At 41.6% G+C, this 17,721-nt stretch overlaps 1 protein-coding gene across 1 annotated transcript in view; it reads right to left on the bottom strand.

Annotated features, from left to right (window-relative positions):
- Positions 1–17,721, bottom strand: part of Bclaf3 (BCLAF1 and THRAP3 family member 3) — a 55,072-nt gene that overhangs the window by 33,323 nt on the left and 4,028 nt on the right. The window lies entirely within an intron of this gene.

Here is a 17,721-nt window from a genome sequence, read left to right as displayed (position 1 = left end):
CCTTAACCACTAAGCCATCTCTCAAGCCCTGGGGTTTATTCATAGCAGCAACATGTCCAATATAATATTTTATTTACTTATTATCAAGAAGACAGATGGGGTGGGAGGGATAGGATCACCAAGGCCTCTTGCCACTGCAAAAAACTCCAGATGCATGTTCTCCTTTGTGCATCTGGCTTTCTGTGGGAATGGGGGAATCAAACCTAGGTTGTCAGACTTTGCAAGCAAGTGCCTTTAACCACTGAGCCATTCCTCTAGTCCCCCACCTATCAGATTTTTAATTGCTGGACTGTCTGCTCACTCTAGGCTTATTTAGTAAAGGAACAGCTAAATTTATAGGCTCTACTCCCTCTCATGGTTGTTAATGGTGGGGGGAGCACAAGATATGGTTCACACCAGACTACAATGGTAAGCAGTGAGTAATCCAAAAATCTGGCTCTCTCCTTATAGCCACTTACAAAGAGACTCTAGGGGATGCTCTGAAGAAAGAACAAGAGATGTGGGAGACATCCCAACAACAGCTTTTGTTTTGTAGATGCATAGCCATGAGTCTTCAGCATAGACTTCCTTAGAGTATATGTAAATACAATCTATAAAGTGACTTATGTACACTCTTTCTTCCTCCAAAAACTGCTATGCATTCTTGGCTGCCATGAAGCCACCCATGTGTATTGACCTCTGGCTGGGGACATGATCCTGGGCACCAGGGACCTGCTTTTCTAAATAAATAGAAGTGCCACACCGTGGTGGCTCATGTCTTTAATCCCAGCACTTTGGGAGGCAGAGGAAGAAGGATTGCTGAGTCCAAGGCCACCCTGAGACCACATAGTGAATTTCAGGTCAGTCTGGACTAGAGTGAAACCCTACCACAAAACAAACAAACGAACAAACAGACAAAAGCACCATAAAAACTATTGAGACTTTAAATCACGGTAGTATACACTGATATTCTCACTCTTTTATTCTTGCCTGTTCTACCTCACTGTAAAGTCATATGCTGTTTAAAATCATGGTACGCTGGATTCTGAGAAGGGCCAGTGCCCTCTGCTCTCAGCCCCTAAGCAGGTTTAAACCATGTGTCCTCTAGACCTTGTACTGAGACAGGCTTGGCCACTTGGCTCAATGACAAGAGAAAGGAAAATAAACAGTCTTTTACAAATTTTTGTTTCATTTGAGAGAGAAAGACAAAGAGCACACACACACACACAGAGAGAGTATGGTATGTGTGCCAGGGCCTCCTGCCACTGCAAATGAACTCTAGACATATGAAACACTGTGTATCTGGCTTTATCTGGATACAGGGGAACTGAACCCAGGTCTGTCAGGCGTTGCAAGCAAGCACCTTTAACCACTGAACAATATCTCCTGCTCCCCAGGATTTCTTTTATAAAACTACATTTAAATGTATATAAGTGTCAAATGGTTATTGCTGAGTTTATAGTTTAGATTCTGTTAAAGAAATAATCTAGCTTCATTTATTATGACTTTTGCTCTTAGGGGGCAAGGAGGACTTCCTATGTTCTCATAACCTATATGGTTTCTCAATGTTTGAGGGGCTCTATCCATGATTCTTATGTCAAAGTGAGTTAACCCCAAGCTAAGTACTGCTAGGATTTGTGATTTAAAAACAACGCCATTTAAACACAAGCAGTTAGATATTTGCTCCAAGTTTCATCACTCTCTCATTTCTTTCTCTTTATCTAACAAAATCTCTCAAGCTGGGGTGATGGGGCACAACTTTAATCCCAGCACTTAAGAGGCAGAGGTAGGAGGATCACTCTAAGTTCAAAGCCACCCTGAGACTACATGGTGAATTCCAGGTCAGCGTGAGCTAGAGTGAGACCAGGGGAGGGGAGGGGAACACTAGAGGAGGCAGGCAAAGCCCACCTAAAGCCACAAATTGAAGTCTTTCACAGGTTCTGAATGGGGCTGAGCTAACTAGCCACAATGCCAGGTTCAGGTTCCAGGAACCATAATTCTAGGAAAGGGAAACTCCTTTCCAGGGAGGGACTCAGGTTGAATTTAAAGAAAAACAGATCTAATGAATTTGTTTAGGCTGCAAGAGAAAAAGCCAGATACTTCTCTGATAACTCGCAAAATGGAAGACTGCAGGGCAGACTCAAGGATATTCCTCATTTTTACTTTTGGAAGGCTCTGTTACACTTAAACTACCTCAATCTCCCCCAAAGTAGCCCCAGCTGACTTTAGGGAATTAGTGACAATTGACTTGGCTTCTTCTGACTGAATGAGGTTATCAGATACAGCAGTTGGTATACTTCTCCAGTAGGTCAACGTAAGGAACCCCCAAAATGCATTGGTATAGTATTTGAAGACAGTCCTGGATAAAGACATCAGAAAGAAAGAATAAAAGCAAGGAGTTAGGTAGGGGGAAGTGAGTCCAGGCCAGCCTGAAACTACATAGTGAATTCTGTGTCAGCCTGGGCTAGAGTGGGACCCTACCTTGAACCTCCCCCCCAAAAAAATCCCTTTAAAGCTTAAAAAAAACTGCATTGTAAGAATTACAATACTCAAATGCTGTCTAACTTCTCACAAGACAAATATACCCAAAACTTAGTAAGTAGAAAACATTTAATTTGCTTTGGACTTTGTTTTTGCACAAACAATGTACATGTGAGTATATATTTAGTTCTGGGAACTGAATCTAGAGCCTCACACGTTCTAAGCATATATTTGCTCTAATACTGAGCTATGCCACCAAACTAAGTAAATTTAAAAAGGTACTTCTAGGGGGATGGAGAGATGGCTCGGCGTTAAGACACTTGTTTGCAAAGTCTAACGAATTGGTTCTATTCCCTGGTACCCATGTAAAGCCAGATGCACATAGTGGCAGATATCTAGAGTTCATTTGCAATGGCAAGAAGCCCAGGTATGTCCATTCTCTGTCTCTCTCTTGCAAAAAGATATTTTTTTAAAAAAATATTTTTTTAAAAGCATCTTTTAAACTTTACTTTGAAAACAATAATTTTACTTTGCCCCTATTGTTCAATCTCAAAACTAATCACTTTAGGAAATAATTTTTTTTAAATATATAGTATATAATCTTCTAAACAAGCTAGTATTACATATCAGTAGTCCTTTATCAGTTCTGATGATATAATTAAATAGTCCCCAACATACATGTTGTTCAAAATCTCTGGTAACTTTTGAAAGTCTTTGCTATGGGCCAATGAGTAACCATATAGCCACCATGTATAGACTACAGAATAAATAAAGTGTGAGCATTGTGTTATTAAAAATTGGTGGAGATACTGTAATGACTAATAGGCATAGCTTCTTGTCACCAAGTAAACATCAATTTAAAAGAGTATGGGTGGACTGGAGAGATGCTCAGTGGTTAAAGTCACTTGTTTGCAAAGTCTAATGGCCCTGGGCTCAAGTCCCCAGTACCCATATAAAGCCAGATGCACAAAGTGGTCCATACTTCTGGAATTTGTTTGCAATGGCAAGACGCTCTAGTGTTCCCATTCTCCCACCCCCAACACACAATGCTTGCAAGTCATAAATAAAATTTTTTAAAGGGAGGGGCTGAAGAGATGGCTCAGCAGTGAAAGGCATTTGCTTTGATGACACTGGTTTGATTCTCCAGTATTCACATACAGCCAGAGGCACAAAGTGGCACGTGCATCTGGAGTTCACTTGCAACAGCAGAGGCCCTCGTGTTCCCTTTTTCTATTTTCTCTCCCTCTTTCCATAATAAATATGTAAAAGCCGGGCGTGGTGGTGCATGCCTTTAATCCCAGCACTTGGGAGGCAGAGGTAGGAGGATTGCCGTAAGTTCGAGGCCACCCTGAGACTCCATAGTGAATTCCAGGTCAGCCTGGGGCTAGAGTGAGACCCTACCTCAAAAACCAAAAAAAAAGTAAATATTTAAAAGAAAATAAAAAGGGTCTGGGACACAGTACATAAAAAATACTGCTGGTGATGGTGAGATACAAAAATTTTTTTAGGTGGCCATTTTTATCTCTAAAATTAAATAAAATACTATGATATAACTCACTTAATATGAAATTAATCTGAAAATTATGTAATTTAGTAGTTTGTATTATATTCATAAGTATGTAAAACTATCACCATAGAGGTTAGGGTGATGGCTCAGCAGTTAAAGGCACTTACCTACAAAGCCTGCAGGGCCTGGTACAAAATCCCAGTACCCATGTGAAGTCAGGTGCACAAAAGTAGCATATGTGTCTGGAGTTCATCTGTAGTAGGAAGCCCTGGCAGCACTTACTAGTTCTTTCTCTCCTTTCTCACAGGTAAAATATTTTAAAACAATCACCATGGTTTAATTTTAGAATATTTTCATCCCCCTAAAAGAAATCCCATTAGTAGTCATTCTTCAAATCTCCTCTCCCTCACCCTAGATTCTGGTAAATTACTCCTGGACTTTATTTGTTCATCCTGGATAGTTCACATAAATGGGATCATATGTAACAGGTGGCCTTTTGTGACCAGCTTCTTTTACCTAGCATGTTTTCAAGCCTCATCCATGTCATAATATGTATCAAAACGTCATTTCTGGGCTGGAGAGATGGCTTAGCGGTTAAGCGCTTGCTTGTGAAGCCTAAGGACCCCAGTTCGAGGCTCGGTTCCCCAGGTCCCACGTTAGCCAGATGCACAAGGGGGCGCACGCGTCTGGAGTTCGTTTGCAGAGGCTGGAAGCCCTGGTGCGCCCATTCTCTCTCTCTCCCTCTATCTGTCTTTCTCTCTGAGTCTGTCTCTCTCAAATAAAATTTAAAAAAAACTTCATTTCTTTTTATGGTTGAGTAATATTCCATTCTGTGGGTATACCATCTCTATATGCTGGGTTCAGTTTTTTTCTATGTGCTCAGCAACATTGTTGTATCTTTTTACTTATAATTCAGCCAGGTATGCAGGGGGTTAGAGACTGTAGCTGTACCTTGGTAGCTATGTTTTGAGACCATCAAAATGCCCCTTTAGAGCCAGGTGTGGTGGTGCATGCCTTTAATCCCAGCACTCGGGAGGCAGAGGTAGGAGGATTGCCATGAGTTAGAGGCTACCTTGAGACTACATAGTGATTTCCAGGTCAGCCTGGGCTGGGGGGGACAGACAAAGATCAAAGATGGAGCTGAAAAGATGGCTCAGTGGTTAAAGGCACTTGCTTGCAAAGCCTTGTGGCCAGAGTTCAATTCCCCAGTACCCATGTAAAGCCCGATGCACAAAGTGGCACATGCATCTGGAGTTCATTTGCAATGGCAGAGTCTCTGGCATGCCCATACTCTCTGAGCCTCTGTCTCCTTCTCTGTCATTTTTTTTTTAAAGAAAGGCAAGGATGGGCTGGAGAGATGGCTTAGCGGTTAAGCGCTTGCCTGTGAAGCCTAAGGACCCCAGTTCAAGTCTCGGTTCCCCAGGTCCCACGTTAGCCAGATGCACAAGGGGGCGCACACATCTGGAGCTCGTTTGCAGAGGCTGGAAGCCCTGGATGCGCCCATTCTCTCTCTCTCCCTCTACCTGTCTTTCTTTCTGTTTCTGTCGCTCTCAAATAAATAAATAAATAAAAATTTTAAAAAAAGGCAAGGATGAGGGTAAAAAATTCATGTAAAAATTAATCTAGATGTGCTGGCTCACACCCCCTTAACTTCAGAAGGATCACCATGAGTCTGAGGCCAGTCTTGGCTACAATGAGACTATACTTGAAAAATAAATAATTAATTAATTAATGTAAATTTGCTGCATTTTGTGACAGTATAAAAAGACTTTAGCCAGGTATGGTGGTACACACCTGCAATCCTAGCACTCAGAAGACTGAGGCAAGAAATCTTGAGATCAAGGCCAGTTTGGGCTATGTAGCAAAATCAAGAATCAAAAAGAAGAGTGCCTAAACTCAATGTCCTAAAAGGTGACAGTTGAATAATCAGCACTAAATAAGACACTTATATCACATCATCCAAGGCTCAAGGACCATTGCAGAAGAGGTGGCAGAAAGAACATTAAGAACCAAAAACAGAGAAGTGTTTTGGAACACTGTCTTCCAGACACAAAATATTCACTGCATTCATGACATCAAGGCAGCTGTTGTTACCTGTACAAGACAAGGCCTGCACAATGTTGGGTTCATCAATATTTTGCCATGGAGGATGGAGGATGGCAAAAAAATGACATCAAAATGGAAGGACTAAAAGGTGTTCAGTGAAAAGGAGATAGAGGAAGGAGGCAAAAGAAAGGAATAGGAAGGGATTATGATCAAAATGCATTAGATATATGAATAAAAACTCTCAATAAATGTTTTAAAAGCTAAAAACCTTTTTCAAAAAGGACTACAAGAGGAAGGAAGAGAGAAATAATAAAAATAGATTCATTGCTATGTAGACAGTAAATATATTTAAGGGAATTTGGGAAGAAAACAAATACACAAGATATTAAGAGGCAAAAACTGGGCTGGAGACATGGCTTAATGGTTAAGGCACTAGCCTATGAACCCAAACAGCCCAGGTTCAACTCCCCAGTACCCTTGTAAAGCCAGATGCACAATATGGTACATGCATCTGGAACTCATTTGCAGTGGATAGAGGCCCTGGTGCACCATTTTCTCTGTCTCTGTCTCTGTCTCTCTCTGCTTGCAAATAATTTTTCTTTTTTTTTTTGGTTTTTCGAGGTACAGTCTCACGCTAGCCCAGGCTGACCTGGAATTCACTATGGAGTCTCAGGGTGGCCTTGAACTCACGGCTATCCTCCTACCTCTGCCTCCCGAGTGCTGGGATTAAAGGCATGCGCCACCATGCCCGGCTTCAAATAAATATTTTTAAGAGAGGTAAAAACTTAGCATACAGTGCTAAATAAAAGAACTCATGCACAAGCTGAGCTCAGGTCAGCCTGGGCTAAAGTGAAACCCTACTCCAAAACAACAACAACAAAAACACCCACTCATGCAATACTTGCATCATACATAAAATTATGTCAAAATCAAGACCTAAATATAATAGTGGAATACACAAAAGTAAAAGGAAAACAAGCATAAATAATTTTTGTGATCTTAAATTGGGCATGCTTCTAAAATCACACCAGAAACACAAGCAACAAAATATTTAAAAGTAGATAAGCTGAGCACCATCAAAAATTTAAGCTTGAGGCCACCCTGAGACTCCATAGTTAATTCCAGGTCAGCCTGGGCTAGAGAGAGACCCTACCTCAAAAAAAGAAAATTAAAAATAAATAATAATAAGCTTATGCTACAAAGGATGGTACCAAGAAAGTTAAAAGATAAAATAAAAAAACAAAATAGAGGTTTGGGAAGAAGGCTCAGCAATTTAAATGTACTTGCTTACAAAGCCTGCTGTTCCAAATACAATTCCCCAAAACCCACATAAAGAAGGATGCAAAAAAATAAAGAAGGATGCAAAACTGGCACATCCATCTGGCAATCATTTGCAGCATCAAGAGATGCTGGTATACCCACACAAACATAAGCACATATAAATAAATTAATAATGACAAAGAAAGACATTCCAAAGTATAAGAGAACTTTCATAAATAAATGAATGCACCAAAATAAAGAATATACACAACTATACACTATAAATTTTGAATTTGCCTATAATTTCATTAGAATATAGAAAACACTTATGTGACAGTAATATCCAATTCTTTAAAATGGACAAAAAAGGGCTTTTAAACTCCTGATACCCTGGCTGGCACCTTCCAAGTGTTGGGATTACAAACACATGCCACCATGACCAGCAAGGTCATGATCCAGGTTTGATTCTCCAATACCCATGTAAAGCCACATGCACAAAGTGGCAAATACATCTGGAGTTCACTTGCTTGGGCTGGAGGCCCTGGTGCACCAACTGTCTGTCTGTCTGTCTCTCTCTCTCTGCTTGCAAATAAATAAAATAATTTTTAAAATATTTATAGGGCCGCAGAGATGGCTTAGTAGTTAAGACACATTCCTGTGAAGCCTAAGGACCCAGGTTCCATTCTCCAGGTCCAATGTAAGCCAGATGCAAATGGTGGCATGCACGCCTGGAGTTCATTTGCACTGGCTAGACCCTGGTGCAACCATTCCCCTCCCCTCCAGTCTCATAAATAAAAATAAATCTTTAAAAAATGATTATAAAAAACAAAATGCGCCGGGCGTGGTGGCGCACGCCTTTAATCCCAGCACTCGGGAGGCAGAGGTAGGAGGATCACTGTGAGTTCGAGGCCACTCTGAGACTCCATAGTGAATTCCAGGTCAGCCTGGGCTAGAGTGAAACCTTACCTCGAAAAACAAAAAAAACAAACAAACAAACAAAAAAAATGCTCTGAAATTAAGATCGTGGTAGTGGTTGCACAATGCTATGGATATACTAAAAATACCAAATTGTACACTTAAAATGGTTAAATTATGTAGAAAGATTCCATAGTAAGTATGAATACAGTATTTACACATGCAAAGAATTAAAATTCCCTGGGAGCTTTTTGCCAAGATGGCTCTGAAAGTGAAGAAGGAAGCTCCTGCTCCTCCCAAAGCTGAAGCCAAAGCAAAGGCTCTGAAAGCCAAGAAGGCCGCGCTGAAAGGCGTCCACAGCCACAAAAAGATAAAAGATCTGCACGTCACACACCTTTCGGCGACCCAAGACACCATGCCTCTGGAGGCAGCCTAAATAAATACCCTTGGAAGAGCGCCCCCCAGGAGAAGAAACAAGCTTGACCACTATGCCATCATCAAGTTCCCCCTGACCACCAAGTCAGCCATGAAGAAGATAGAAGACAACACCAAACTGGTGTTCATTGTGGACATCAAGGCTAACAAGCACCAGATCAAACAGGCTGTGAAGAAACTATGATCTTGATGTGGCCAAAGTCAATACCTGATCAGGCCTGATGGAGAGAAGGCCTATGTTCGGCTGGCTCCCAATTATGATGCCTTGGATGTTGCCAACAAAAACTGGGATCATGTAAACTAGATCCAACTGGCTAATTCTAAATACACCTTTTTTTGACTATAAAAAATAAAAAATAAAATTCCCCAGGAAAGCCTTTGCAACAAAGAAGCCACACTCCAAACACAGCACAAAACTACACCTAATCAAGAACACAAATAGTTCTGAGAAGGGGGGACTCAGACCTGAGGAGGCCAAGCATGGATACGGCCATAGGTGCTGAGACTATGTGTTAGCTTTCACTAGTTGTGCAGAGGAAGGAGATGACAAATCTACAGTCACAGAATACTAAATGGGGAAAAACTTGAAGCTTTTCCACTAAATTCAGGAATAAGACAAGAGTGTCTACTGTTCCCACTTTTATTTAGTATTAAATGGAAGTCTTAGCTATAGCAATAAGGCAAGAGACACTCATAAAAGGGATACAAACTGGAAAGGAAGAGATCAAGTTATCATTATTTGCAGATGACATGATTCTATACATAAAGGACCCTAAAGACTCTACTAGCAAATGTTAGATCTAATAAACACTTATAGCCATGTAGCAGGACACAAAATAAACACACAGAAACCAGTAGCTTTTCTATATACTAACAAAAAACATGCGGAGCTTGAAATCAGGGTATCTCTCCCATTCACAATTGCCTAAAAAAAAAAAAAAAAACAAAAAACTTGGAGTAAGAAAGTGTAGGATTCTCTACAATAGAAACTTTAAAACACTCAAGCGAGAAATGCAGAAGACACTAAGAAATGGAAAGACATCCCATGTTCTTCGATTAGAAGAATCAATATTGTGAAAATGTCCATCTTATCAAAAGCAATCTACACATTTAATGTAATTCCCATTAAAATTTCAATGGCATTCTTCACAGAAATAGAAAAAAAAAAATCCTAAAATTCATTTTAGCACCAAAGCACTAACTACCATATAGAATGATGCTTTCTTTCTGTTGTTAAAAGTCATATTGATGTTAACCAACTCCTGGGTACTCTGTAGCTGAAATTACACATGTATAAAGAAATAGTGACAATGACACTAGGGATGGGGATTAACATCTGTAATCCTCGCACTTTGGATGCTGAGACAGGAAGACTGGCAGGAGTTGAAGGCCAGTTTGGGCTATACAGTGAGTTTGAGACCAGCCTGGGATAAAGACTGAGACCCTGGAAAGAGAGGCACAGGAGGGGGAAAATGAAAACATGAACACCTCCTTCTGGCTTTCAGGGTTTCCATTAAGAAATCTGATGTTATTCTAAAGGGATTGCCGTTATATGCTGTGAATTGCTTCTCTCTTACTGCTTTTAACACTTTCTCTTGTTTTCATTGTTAAGGGTTTTAACTATGATGTGTCTAGGAGTTTTTTCTTTGGTCCTGTGTGTTTGGTATTCTGTGGGCTGTTTCTATCTCGATGGGCCTCTCTTTTGCAAGAATCAAAAAATTTTCTTCAATGATTTTGTTCAGTATGTTTTCTATGCCTCTGGTGTGGATTTCCTCTCCTGGCATCCCCATGATCCCAATGTTTGGTCATTTTAGAGAGTCCCACAGTTCCCTCATATTCTGTTGTTCACTTGATTTTCTGAACTTAGCAAGATTTTTGGCCTGTAGTTCCCTGTATCAGGATGTGGTCAACATCCACAATGAGCTGTTGATCAGAGACAACTAGATCTCCCAAAACAGACTTCTGTCAGAGCACTTGACTACCCACCAGAGGTTAATGGTAAGACCATACTGCTGAAGACACCAAGCGCTGTATGCATGGACCATGGAGAGACCTGATTGGAATCCTGAGAAGATAATTAGCCCATCTAGTGATGGAAGGTGCTACATGAGCTACCAGGGGAAAGTGGCCAACATCTGTCCAAGCAACTCAAAGTCTAAGGAACTTAGAAGCAAACAACCTGATGTGATGCTCACACAAGTGCAATAGTGGCACTCAGCCATGGTGGGTAACAAACCACTCTTGGAATGGCTAACAGATCTGCTCAGTGGAAAGGGAACCATACCTGGAACTGGAAAACAAGTCTGAATCATATCCAGATAATGATTCCGCTTTCCATTGTCAAGCTCCTACTAACCTTAAGACTATAAACGTGTCTAAACCCTTTCCATTCTCTCTAAATTAATAATGGTTATCCCATTTAACTGGGAATGACTTAACTCACCTTAGGAGAATTTGCTTCTCTTTTTCAGATGGGAACTGGACTTGAGGAGATAAACGACCCAGTACATTCTCCCAGCCCCAGCTGAAACCACAGAGGAATTGGGGAAAGAGCAAGAATGCTGCTCTCTTAGTTAAGCTGATATCAAGCACAAGGGTTATGGAGAAAGATACTGAGGACACTTAACACCTACCAAACCAGACATCTAGATGCTCCTAAGTGCCCATCGCTGAAGTAGACTTAAAATGCTCCCAGCATGGCTCAGGGAATTGTGCAGAAGAGGGAGCAGAAAGATTGTTAGAACCACAAGTTGGTACATTTTGCACAGAAACACTGTCTCTGCCCCATAACTGATTGCTGCCCCATAATGCATGATCCACAAGCCCCATGGGGTTGACCTGCATCCCCAATGAAGAAGGCCTCTTCAGAAAAGGGGCAGGGAGGAGGGAAAGGATGGTACCAACATGTGACGTTTACATACAAAATATGTCCATAATAATTAAAATAAATTAATTTTAAAAAATAAAACATAAACAGCAACAAGTCCTCCTTTGTGTATGGCTCCACACCTTTCCCAAAATTTTAAAGAAATGACCTTTTTTTCCCCCAAATTTAAACATATGTCTAAATATTCAATTGTAAAAAACAAAACAACAACAACAAAAAAAAAAAAACAGTGACAAATCCTGGCTTACCCCTATAATCCCAGCACTTGGAAGGCTCAGGTAGGAAGATCTCTATGAGTTTGAGCCAGCCTGGGTTACAGAGTAAGTTCTAGGATAGCCTGGACTAGAGTTGAGACCCTGTCTCAAAATAAAGGTGACAATGAAAATACTATATATTAAATTTTATGGGATTCACTTAAAGCAATGATGAGATAAAAATTCATACTAAACATATTTATCCATGAAAAATGAAGAATGACTATAAATTAGCTCACTTACAAAATTATAAAAAAGCCTCGGGCTGGAGAGATGGCTTGGCGGTTAAGCGCTTGCCTGTGAAGCCGAAGGACCCCGGTTCGAGGCTCGGTTCCCCAGGTCCCACGTTAGCCAGATGCACAAGGGGGCGCACGCGTCTGGAGTTCGTTCGCAGTGGCTGGAAGCCCTGGCGCGCCCATTCTCTCTCTCTCCCTCTATCTGTCTTTCTCTCTGTGTCTGTCGCTCTCAAATAAATAAATAATAAATGAACAACAAAAAAATATTAAAAAATATTTAAAAAAAAAAGCCTTAAAAATAAAGTAAGGGAGTAGACTGGGGAGATGTCTCAGCAGTTGAGGCACTAGCCTGCAAAGCCTAATGACCTGGGTTAGAGCCCTAGTATCCTTTTTTAAGCCAGATGTACCAAGTAGTACATGCATCTGAAGTTCCTTTGCAGCGGCTACATGCCCTGGCGAGCCTATTCTCCCTTCTTCCCTCTCTCTGCAGGGCATGGTAGCTCACACCTTCAAATCCAGTACTAAGGTAGGAGGATCGCTGTGAGTTTGAGGCTAGCCTGAGTCTAATTCTAGGTCAGCTGGGGCTACAGCAAGACCCCACCCTGAAACACCAAAAAATTAAAAAAATAAAAATATCCAGGCATGATGGCACAGGCCTTTAATCTCAGTACTCAGGAGGTTGGAGTAGGAAGATTGCTGTGAGTTCAAGGACAACCTGAGAATACATGGTGAATTCCAGGTCAGCCTCCAGTGAGTTGTTGGCCAGGGAGGTCCCTGATGCCCCCAAAATATTATAGGCCATTGCCGAGGCTCTTGGTTTCCCACCAGGAATTGATGGTAAGACCCTACTGCTGACAGAAAGCTGGAAGAAGCCATTCTACATGCAGTTCAATGGGAGAAAGAGAAACCACCAGTGAAGATACTCAACAGTGGATACTGCAAGCCTTATAATTGGCCAGCCAGGCCAAATGAGCCAACAGGTGCAATAGTGGCACATCTGCCATGGTGGAAACCAACTGCCCTCCAATTTGACTGGAGGCCCACTCCATGGGAGGGAATACATCCCTGATACTGAAAACTTAAAACAGGGGTAGTCATGAGCCCTAGGGGTGTAACGTCTGCTTATGTCTGGATAAATGTATATACTATGCTTATCAAACTACCCAGTAAGCACTTCTCTTAATATTCATACCCCTATATTAACGCTACTCTCACTTTGGGTAGAAAATCTTCTCTTTTCAGATGGCAGTGGCGTTGGGATGACTCAGAAGGTATCATAGTGGTGGAAAGAAGTGACTGGAGTACTGAGCAACATCTCAATCACACCTTCCAAGGCTCAGGGTCTATTGTGGAAGAGGTGGCAGAAAGAATGTAAGAGCCAAAGGAAGGGTAGGACTTCTTACAATGTGCTCCCTCCAGACATAAAATGGCCTGGATATCCATGACCTCATAGTGCCTGACACTACCTACACAAGACCAACTTAAGAGGAGGAAAAGATCATGACATCAAAATAAAAGAGAGACTGAGATGGGGAGGGGATATGATGGAGAATGGAATTTCAAAGGGGAAAGTGGGGGGGAGGGTATTACCATTGGATTTTTTTTATAATCATGGAAAATGTTAATAAAAATTGAAAAAATAAAATAAAAATATATTTTATGTTTATTTATTTATTTGACGGAGAAAGAGCGGGAGAGTGAGAGAGAATGGGCATGCCAGGGCCTCCAGCCACTACAAACAAACTCCAGGTAAGTGCAACCCCTCGAGTATCTGGCTAACGTGGGTCCTAGGGAATCGAACCTGGGTCCTTTGGCTTTGCAGGCAAATGCGTTCACCATTAAGCCATCCCTGCAGGCCTTGCATAGAATTTTTTGATAAAAGCTCTTGCTATGTAGTCAAGGTTGGTGGCCTTGGACTCTTATTATACCCCAGTCTGGCCTTGGTCTTACCATCCTTCTGCTTCAGTCTTTCAAGTACTGGCCATCACACACAGCTTGAATAGGTTTAATCTTTTTACTTTAAATAATATTTATTTTCAAGCAGAGTGGTAAGGAAGGAGAGGGAGAATGGGTGCCTCAGGGCCTCTAACCACTACAAACAAACTCCAGATGCATACACCACCTTGTGCATCTGGCTTTGTGTGGGCATGGGGGAATCGAGCCCAGGCCCTTAGGTACTGCAGGCAAGTAAGCACCTTAACCACTGATCATCTATTCAGGCCCTCTTTTTAGTGTTTTGTTTTGTTTTTTTTTTTTGAGGTAGGGTCTCACTGTAACTCAGGATGACCTGGAATTCACTAGGGTGGCCTCAAACTCACAGTGATCCTCCAACCTCTGCCTCCCAAGTGCTGGGATTAAAGGCATGCGCCACCATGCCTGGCTCTTTTTACTTTTTAAAAGTATTTTTACATATGTGCATGTTCATGTGTGAGAGAACAGAAGCATATATGTGCAGGTATATATGTGTGTCTGTATGTGAAGGCTAGAGGACAACCTCAGGTGTGACTCCTCAGGAATGCCAATTAGGATAGACAGGCTGGCCAGTGAGGCTCAGTGATCCACCTATCTCTGCCTTGCCAGCACTGGGATTACAAGCATACACCACCACACCCAGCATTTTTCCATGGGTACTTGGGATCAAACTTGGGTCCTCATGCATACTAGGGAAGCCCTTTAGAGACTGATCTATCACCTCAGCATGAGTAAATATATTCTTTGTAAGGAGGGACCACTAACCTGGCATTAGATATCTAAAGCAGAATTCAAGTCAAAGTAAGGATGAGTCTATAACTGATTAACATAGTGTTTTCTCTTGACTACTTAATATTTATTCTTCATGTTGTAGTCAATTTATTCCAATATTCCATACTTACACAATACTTTCATTAGCATGAACTAAATTTTTATCAGTGATGGCAGGCTATGTTAATTTACAAACATTAGGGACTAGAGATACAAAAATCAGAAGAGAACTAATTTCTTTCCCTGAGAAACTACTTGACCATAAGAAAGACCCAAATATCTCATTCACAAGCACTTGGGGAAGGTGAAATTACTGGTATTTCATAGGTAAAGAAACAGAGCCTGAGAACAATTAATTATCTGCTCAACATGGAGAAACTGAAACTAGAGTGCAGGTTCTTGTATTCCAATACTAACACTTCCCCACCTTGCAACCCTTACTTTTAGAAAAATGACTCTGCAGACTGTCACTTACCCAAACGTTCAATCAGAAGCTCTGATCATCAGCACATTTGAGGGCACTTGACAACTTGCATCACATCTAAACTTGCCAATTTTTTTTTTGTAAAAATACTTGTATGTATTTATTCAAGAGACAGAGAAAGGGGGGAGGGAGGATGGACATGCTAGGGCCTCCTGGTACTTTGTGCACCTGGAATTCGTGAGTACTAGGGAACTGAACCCAGGCCATCAGGCTTTTCAGGCAAGTACCTTTAACCACTGAGCCATTTCTCCAGCCCTGAACTTGCCAATTTTTTTTTTTTTTTTAGAAAGAAGCTTTTATGTCCTCTAGCTGCCTACAGCCCATGTGGCACAAAGACTATTTTATTTAGTATCAACACAATGATTATTTGATCTAGCCACCTCATACTTATATATAATACCTTTATTTATTCTTTTAACATGTGTGCATATTCATTCAGCAGACTTCCTAACTCTTGATACTGCTTTTCTTTTTTCCTTTATAGTGCTAGAGACTGAACCCACAGCCCCTTGTATACTAAAGTACATGCTGCTGAGACAGGCATGGTGGAGATGCCTTTAATCCCAGCACTTGGGAGGCAGAGGTAGGAAGATCGCTGTGAGTTTGAGGCCACCCTAAGACTACATAGTGAATTTCAGGCAAGCCTGGGCTAGAGTGAGACTCCACCTCAAAAAAAAAGTCCTGTTGAAGTACATGCTGCTGTACTAGAAATACATCCCCAGTCCCCAGATATTGTTTTGAATACAATCTAGAGTAGCAGTAATAAAAACTTCCAATTTAGAGGCTGGAGAAATTAACACATTTGCCAGCAAAGCCAAAGGACCCCAGTTCAATTCCCTATTACCCACCCAAGCCAGATGCATAAGGAGGCACATGCATCTTGATTTCATTTGCAATGGCTAGAGGCCTTGGCATGCCCATTCTTTCTTTCTCTTTCTCTCTCTCTCCCTCCCTCCCTCCCTCTTCCTCCCCCTATCCCTCCCTCCCCCTCCCTCCCTCCCCCCCCCATAAATAAATAAAATATTTAAGTCAGGCATGGTGGCATACATCTTTAATCCCAGCACTTGGGAGTAGAGATAGGAAGATTGCTGTGAGGTTGAGGCCATCTTGAGACTACATAGTGAATTCCAGGCCAGCCTGGGCTAGATAGAGACAGACCCTACCTTGAAAAAACAAAAAAAAAGAGAAAAAAAAAGAAAAAATACACACACACGCACGCGCGTGCACACACACACGTATGTATCTTCAAGTTTGAGTTGGGAGTGGATGTAATTTTCAATTGACAATGCTTGCCGAGCATGCACCACATGAATCAGGAATGGTAGAACATAACTATAATTCTAGCCCTCAAAAAAAAAAAAAACAACTAAGGGCGCAGGAGAGCAAGGTACTTGACTGCAAAGCCTAAAGACCTGGGTTCAATTCCCAGGTACCCACATAAAGCCAGTTGCACAAAGTGGTGCATGCATGTGGAGTTAAGTTTTTATCAGCTTGAGGCTCTGGTGCCCATTCTCTCTGTATCCCTTCTCTCTGCTTGCAAATAAATAAATAATTTTTTTAAAAATCAGTAAGTAGCCAGGCATGGTGGTGCATGCCTTTAATCCCAGCACTCAAGAGGCAGAGGTAGGAGGATTGTTGTGAGTTACAGGCCACCCTAAGCCTATATAGTGAATTCCAGATCAGCCTAGGATAGTGAAAGCCTAGCATGAAAAACTTGAAAAAAAAAAAAACAGTAAGTAAAAATTAAAACTTCAAACTTAATGAGTAAGAGTGAGGGTTAAAGGATAAAGTTTCTGCTTTGGAAACTGAGTCTCAATAAGTGTGTAGGTTATCCCCAAACTTGTCATGCACAGCCCATCCTCAGCACTCATGAGACTCAAGTCAGACAACTTAAAAACGTTATTTTTAATATATTTTATTTATTGGAGACTGAGGGAGAGGCAGAGAGAGAGAATGGGCGGCCAGGGCCTCCAGCCACTGCAAAAAAACTCCTGATGCATGCGGCCCCTTGTGCATCTGGCTTATGCGGGTCCTGGAGAGTGGAACTGGGATCTTTTGGCTTTTCAGGCAAACACCTTAATCGCTAGGCCATCTTGGCAGCTCCCCTCCACACCCCGCCCCGTGAGACTACCTGCTTAGCAAGCCTGCCAGGCCAAGTTCAATTCCCCCAACATCCATGTAAAACCTGACACAAAGTGACCCACATGCTTACAGCAATGAAGGCAGAGCCAGGAGTATTTGGAAGCTCACAGGCTGGCTAGACTTTGAACACAAAAAAGCAAAAACAAAAGCAAGGGAAACTGGGCTGGAAAGATGGCTTAGTGGTTAAAGCATTTGCCTGCAAAGCCAGAGGATCCCAGTTACTCTCTCCAGAACCCACGTAAGTCAGATGCACAAGAGGGCACATGCATCTGGAGTTCATTTACAGTGGCTGGAGGCCCTGGCGTGTCCATTCTCTCTCTCTCTCTCCCTCTGCTTCTTTTTCCCTCTCAGAT

The sequence above is a fragment of the Jaculus jaculus genome, chromosome X, assembly GCF_020740685.1.
Source record: "Jaculus jaculus isolate mJacJac1 chromosome X, mJacJac1.mat.Y.cur, whole genome shotgun sequence".
Lineage (NCBI taxonomy): Eukaryota > Metazoa > Chordata > Mammalia > Rodentia > Dipodidae > Jaculus > Jaculus jaculus.
Note: the sequence above shows the minus strand (reverse complement) of the source record. Positions and strands in the feature narration are given on the sequence as shown.